Source organism: Lolium rigidum, chromosome 4 (assembly GCF_022539505.1).
Source record: "Lolium rigidum isolate FL_2022 chromosome 4, APGP_CSIRO_Lrig_0.1, whole genome shotgun sequence".
NCBI lineage: Eukaryota > Viridiplantae > Streptophyta > Magnoliopsida > Poales > Poaceae > Lolium > Lolium rigidum.
This window is the reverse complement of record NC_061511.1, coordinates 123335602-123342434: the sequence shown is the minus strand read 5'-3', so window position 1 is coordinate 123342434 and position 6833 is coordinate 123335602. Positions and strand designations below refer to the sequence as shown.

Genomic DNA, 6833 nt, shown 5'->3' with positions numbered 1-6833 from the left:
GCAATTATTTTGAACCGAAGAGTACTTTTATTTAAAAAATCTACGCAGATCGGATCACCCACTTCTCCTAACGTCGACGACACCGACAGAAGATGGAAGAACCGATCGACGAAGGAAGCTGAAGTGAAGGCGTTCGCTGTCTTCTTTCGGGTAATATACATGTCGCTCATGATCATGGAAGGCCAGACCAATTCCGAGCAGCTTTGGCCCAACCGCAGCAAGTGCATGCTCATCATGACGCGATGTCCGGGACGTAATGATATTCTGAAAATTGTTCTTCCTTGTTAGTTGACTTCGAGCGTAGATAAATTCGTAGTTGATCTTGTTTTTTATTCTCTACCAAACAACAAATCATCAATTCCATAAAATAAAAACGAATCAATCCTCTCGCCGAGACGACATCGATCGGTACAGGAGGCGATCGACATGGCCGTGGTGCTCGGCGCATTTGTGCCGGACACCGCGGCGCGGTGGCGCAGCGTGGCAAAGGGAGAGGTAGCCCGGGAGCTGGGCGTCGCGGCGGTGGCAAGTAAGCTGGCGGCGAGGTTGGAGAGAGTGGCCGCGGCGGTTGACGATGCCGAGGCACGGGCGGCGCGCAGGGACGAGGACGCGGCCGAGTGGCTAGCCACGGTGCGCGCCACGGTGTATGAGTCCGACGGCGCCGTCGACCGGTTCAAAGTCGCGGGGCGCCGGTACAGGGACAGGGAACCGCAGCAACAGCAGCAGGCGAGATTCCTACCTCTGTCTTCGAACAAAGTAACACGGTCGCGTATGTGCATTGCGCTGCAGGCTTTGTTAATTTGTTGATGCTCTTGTACGCGCAGGCTCTCCCTTGGCTGCTATCCTCATGCTGCGAGAACGATGCCGAGCCACGCCGCGAGGTGGCCGGCGAGATCAAGAGCGTGAGCAAGAAGCTGAAGGCGGTCCTGAAGGAGCAGCGCCGGCTGCAGCTCAAAGCATCATCGGCCGCTGATCGCATCGTCCAGACACGGACGGTGATCCGGCGCCGGAATCACCACGACATCGTCGGCAAAAGGATCCAAGACGACACACGCCAGCTCGTTGATCGGCTGACGCAGACGCAGGGCAAAGCCGCATGCGAGGTCTTGGCCATCATCGGGCCCGACGGCATTGGCAAGACCACGCTCGCCAAGGCGGTATACGATAGCGCGAGGGTGCGCTGCATCTTCGAGATAAGGTCGTGGGTTCGCCTACGCAGGGGGTACACCGAGGCCGGCCTGCTCTCGCAGGTCGTCGACGCCGTCGGTGGCGACACAGCAGGGGACGAGAGCGTCGCCGACCTCGAGGCAATGCTGGCCTGCCTGGTGGCTAACAAGAGGTTCTTGCTGGTGGTCGACGACGTGTGGTACGGCGGGGTGTGGGAGGACGCGCTACGGAGTCGACTGGAGCGCAGCGGCCGCGGCAGCAAGGTGCTGATCACCGCGCGGAGCGGCAGCATCGCGCGGTCGATGGGCGCTAGCAACGCCCACCGGGTCAATAGGCTGGGCGCCGACGACGGCTGGCAGCTGCTCCGCGTGGCGGCGTGTGTGGCTAACGATGAGAGCGACGCCGGTCGGCTGAAGGGCCTCGGCGAGAGGATCGTCGAGAAGTGCGGCGGCGTCCCACTGGCCATCGAGGCGATCGCCGGCGTGCTGCGGACACGGGCGGCCAGCGCCAGCGAGTGGGAGGAGGTGCTCAGCAGCCCGGCGTGGCGGCTGAAGGGGTTGCCGGACAACGCCATGACGCCGCTGTACCTGTGCTACGACGACCTGCCGTGCCACCTGAAGCAATGCCTTCTGTACTGCTCGCTGTTTCCCCCGGGCTTCGCCGTGGACAGGCGAGCGCTCGTGCAGCAGTGGATAGCCGAACGGTTTGTGCAGGCCAGGGTCGGCGCCACCGTTGAGGAGGTAGCCGAGGAGTACTACCACGAGCTCGTCGGACGGAACCTTCTCCAGACGACAGAGGAAGACGCGCACGGCGGCGGCACGGAGAGGTGCACGATGCACGAAATGCTACATGCTCTGGCGCAGCTGCTCTTGCAGGGCGACGGCTTCACCGGCAATGCCCAGCGGCCGCTCGACGACGGCGATGGCTCCTTCGCGCTGAGGCGCGTCTCGCTTCCTGGAAGAAACATGGTGGCAGTACCTGACTGGGTTCTGAATTCAGATAGGATAAGAACACTGCTGCTTCCCAAGAACCCACTGGCAACAGCAGGAAAAATCTTGGAAAGGATGCATCATCTGAGAGTCCTAGACCTGAGTGAAACAGGAATTGAGCTCGTTCCAGAGACATTGGGGAACCTAGTTCACCTGAGGTTCCTGAACCTGTCCCGGACAAGGATACAGGCAGTTCCAGAGTCCATCGGCAACCTGACGAGCCTCAAGTTCTTGCTGCTCAGAGAGTGCAGGTCACTGCATGCTCTGCCCAAAAGCATAGAGCATCTGAGAGGACTCAGAGACCTTGATCTTGCCGGAACGGTGATCAACGCTAGCGCGTTCAGGGTAGGCGAGCTAAGAAGCCTCAAGTCGCTCCGGTACTTCACCGTGACGAGCACAGAAGCGCGTGCCACACAAGATAGGGGAGAGTGGCCTCTGGCTGAGCTCAAGCACTTGTACCAGCTGAGGACACTCCATGTACAGAAGCTAGAGAAGGCTGCCAGCCCGGCCGAGGCAGCCGAGGTGGCACTCCCCCTAAAGACAAGCCTTAGGGAGCTCGCGTTATCATGCAGTGGCAATGTCAATCTGTTTCAGACACCAACTGAGGTCAGGAAGATTGAGGCTGTTTTCCAAGAGATGAACCCTCCAGAATGCCTGGAGTCTCTCAAGATTTCCAACTATTTTGGGGCAAAGTTCCCGACATGGCTGTCAGCGATCTTGCTTCCGAATCTCCGCCGTCTCGACATCATAGGGTGCAACCTCCCCCTTCCTCCACTAGGTCAACTGCCAGAGCTGAGATCATTGCACGTTGCCGATTCTTCAGCTCTCAAGTTCATTGATGCAGAGTTCATGGGCTGCAATCACCACCAGGTACCTTTTCCAAAGCTCGAGAACCTGCACTTGCAAGGGTTGCATAAGCTCCAGAGATGGATGGAGATCGAGGCAGGGGCGTTGCCTTGTTTGCAGGCGATGCAGTTAGAGAGCTGCCCCGAGCTGCGACGCCTGCCTGGTGGCCTCAGACATGTGACATCCCTGATGGAGCTGCGCATAGTGGACATGGCGAGCATCAAGGCTGTGGAGGGCATTGCTGCATTGAGGGAATTAAGCGTTTGGAACACCCCCAATCTGAAGAAGATATCAAGCATGCCTTCCCTTGAGGACCTTAGCATATCGCACTGTCCAATGCTGCAGATTGTGGAGAACGTCGACAGGCTGCAGGCCGTGCACATCTTTGATCATCAATTGCAGGAGATTCCAAGATGGATCAACCCTCTTGCGGCAAAGCTGCGGTCGCTGGATGTCACGAGTACAATCAAGGTGCTGAAAAGGTGTCTGGTTGATGGCCCAGACTGGCCCCTGATCAAGGACATTGTACAAGTACACGGGCTGACCATCGGTCCCGGTTATGTATACTATACCAAGAACCCTTACATCTTCGAAAGCAATGTGAATTCTCAAAGTAAACTTAGCATGGAACAAAAAACTGTTGATTCTGATAATGCCGATGATGCGTCAGCAGGAAACACAAATGTCAATCAAGATGATCTGGTTTCAGCTTCAAGTACTGGTTATCAGGAAATCAGTGGCTTCTTTGACTCAAAACCGGTGAAGAAAGAAGCTATCAGGACTGAAGACAATGTGAACCGTAGGGACACACACAGGTCTGTGCAGAGGAATAGCCAACGTCGCATGCATAAGCTGGCAGAAATTATCCCTGAAGACGGTGAAGATGAGGAAGATGCAGATTCAGTTGTGATCCTTCGTGCTCATCCAACTAAAGCCCATGAGCAAGTGGAGAAATTGCATGCTGTTGTTACTGATAATCGTAGTGACGACTCTGATATAGGTTTGTCAAAATTTACCCCTCATGAAACTGGTCCTGATGCCATCACTTCAGTCCTTACCAGGCGAAGAAGGCCAGAGATGGGAAAGGATGTTCCTACTGATGCTGACTCTGCTGGAGGTACTTCTGTTAACAAATCTGCTGCTGCAGTTGGTCATAGTTTGGCTCGTGAAGGGTCTCGAGCGATCAATAGAACTGAAATTGATCAAAATTTGAACGTTAGTTTACTTCAAAGCAAGGAATGCACATTGAATCAAGGAGATAACTTTGTGAACATCAGTAAACAAATCAGGAAAGTTCATGACAGTGGAAGTAAGGTGCAAACACAAGTAGTCAACAGGGACACTAAAGAATTGGGCAATGATAGAACTGAAAATGTTTCACCTGCAATCATGGCTCACTCCAGGAAAGTAACATTCAACATAGGAAACGATGATCATGTGGATGCCTCCACTATTTATTCACCAAACACAGCAAATCAGAATGCCGGCAAGATAAATGAGATAGCAACTGCAGGTACAAATGCAGCAACTATGCCAGATATTCCACCAGACGGAGAAGTAGCACAAGAATCTGCTGCTACTATTGATAGCAGCTTAACCTTTAAAGGTCATCACACAGCAAGTATTACTAAAGCTTCTCCTGACTTCGGTTTACTCCGTGACGAACAACGGTTATCTAGTGAAGGAAAACAAGTTCCCAACACTGCCAAAGGCCCAACTTCTAGAGCTGTTGACAGCATTGGTGATCATATAGAGGGCAAGAGCATGAGTTTGCCAGCCAATCCAAAAACAAATCATGAAGAATCTAAAGCAACAAGTGTTACTGAAACCAGGTGTGATTCAGAGCCTTGCAGGTTTCCTGCAAGTTTAGCCTGGCGCAAGCAACGGGCAGTCAAGAAGCAAGAAGCTAGTTTCCCAGATCCTGGCAATGGCATAGGTGCATCCATCAAGACAATTCCAGGCATGGCAAGCAAAACCTTGGACAAATGCAAGGTTGGGTCAGTGGCGCATCCATCTACCGAAGCATCAACGAACACTAATCCGGAGTGGAAACCTGCGTTCACCTCGTCTTGCACCACCGAAGCTACCATGGGAATCAGACACCACGCCAACCGCCACACCAATGACAGCGCGCATTGCTCCATCGACGTCAAGGCCGAGGACCCGCATGAGGCACCAAAGGTGTACACCGCCATTTGGGCCGACACCGACACGGACACCCTGCGAGCTCGGTTCCTCAGCTCGATGCAGTACTACCGTAAGATGGCATCACGCCGCCGTCGCCGGCATAGGACGAGGCGTGGCTCCGGGAACCCGTGGAGCATCGGCCCAGTGTTGGTGGTTGTTCTCCTGGTCGTCTCCATGGCGCAGCTGCTGTTCATCGTCTGGCTGTACCGCAGGCTCCTGAACCAAAAGTAGCCCGTTGGTGGAACTTCAATTTTGAACTTGTAACAGCATTCGTGCCGAGAAATGCTAATACTATCCTGCGCTCTTGCAATTTTGCATCGAATTGGTTTCTTGAGATCTAGAATATGAGTAATCATCGCCGCATCGTGTGGTACTATTAGGCTTAGCTGGTAATAACTGGCCTCTCGCACTGCATTTTGCCTTGAGATCTGTCCCCAAAATTTGTGGCGGGAGGCGTGCATTTTGAAGACCTTTGGCGCCAAAGAATTTAGGCGGACTAGTGCTAGACACGAAAAGGGGAAAAGGAAAGAGAGAGCCAACAGTTGGGGAAAATAGAGAATGAGGAAGCAGAATCAGAAGGCATACCTGAGCAGACTCCGGTCGTCCCGCGGCCAAACAACCCTGCAATCTTTCCTCTTCAAGCCCAGGTAGAGGAGGGGAAAACCACCAAAGAATCTTGTCTTCATCTTCGATCTATCGTCCTCTAACCATCGCGTTTCTATCTTGGAACCTTCAGAGTTGCGGATGGGGAACTGAATCCGCCGCCGCCGCCGCCGCCGCCACGGCCAGAGGATGAGGTCGAGATGCCGAGCTCCCCGCCGGCGCCACCGAAGCGGGAGATCGTCAGGGTCACCAACAAAACCATCAAGGTATTGCCAAATCGATCTGCGCTTCTTTATTTCCCCCTTGCGTCGCGTTCCCTTTCTTGGAAGGAGACGACCCAACAAGAGGTGATTTTGTCCCGTAATCTGGCAGGAGAAGGCGAGCGCGTTCTCCTCGGTGGGCTCCTCGGCGAAGAACGGGGGCGGCCGCGAGGCCGGCGACGCGAGCGCCCTGAACGCGGCGGTGTTCAGGCGGTTCAACGGCTCGTCGCCCCCAGCGGCGAGACCGGAATGCTCCGCGGAGGCCGCGGACGACGACGGCGGAAGCGGGAGCGGCGTCCGGCTCGACGTCGAGGACATCGCGGCAGGAAGCCACCGCCTGAATTCAAGGAAGCGGAAGAGCCCCATCGGTGCGTGCGCCTTCCTCGCTCACTTCATGCTGCTAGTCTGTGAGTTGTGACACGACACTGATCTCACGTGCTCAGGACGCGGCGACGAGCGCAGGCACGTGGTGGTGCTCGGCGACGACCCGAAGCCGAGGCCGCCGCCGTCGACGACGAGGAGGGGGAGGCCCACCGGCCGTGGCCGGGGCGACAACGGCCTATACAACCACTGTAAGATCTCTCGCCAAATACGTTCTGGATCGAGTAAATTGATGGATGGCCATTGAGCTGAGCTGCGTGGTGGTTTTGGCTGCCAGACGCGAGCGGCGGCGGGCTGTGGCAGGGCGAGCAGGAGGGCGTCGACGGCGAGGAGGTGGGTTGGACGGAAGACATGTGGGAAGGCATGGGATCCATCAGCCTCGGAGGCATGGAGTGGCACT

The 6833-nt window shown here is 55.4% G+C and overlaps 1 pseudogene; it reads left to right on the top strand.

Annotated features, from left to right (window-relative positions):
• Positions 1–426: 426 nt before the first annotated feature.
• LOC124647472 lies at positions 427–6628 on the top strand (annotated as a pseudogene).
• Positions 6629–6833: the final 205 nt, after the last annotated feature.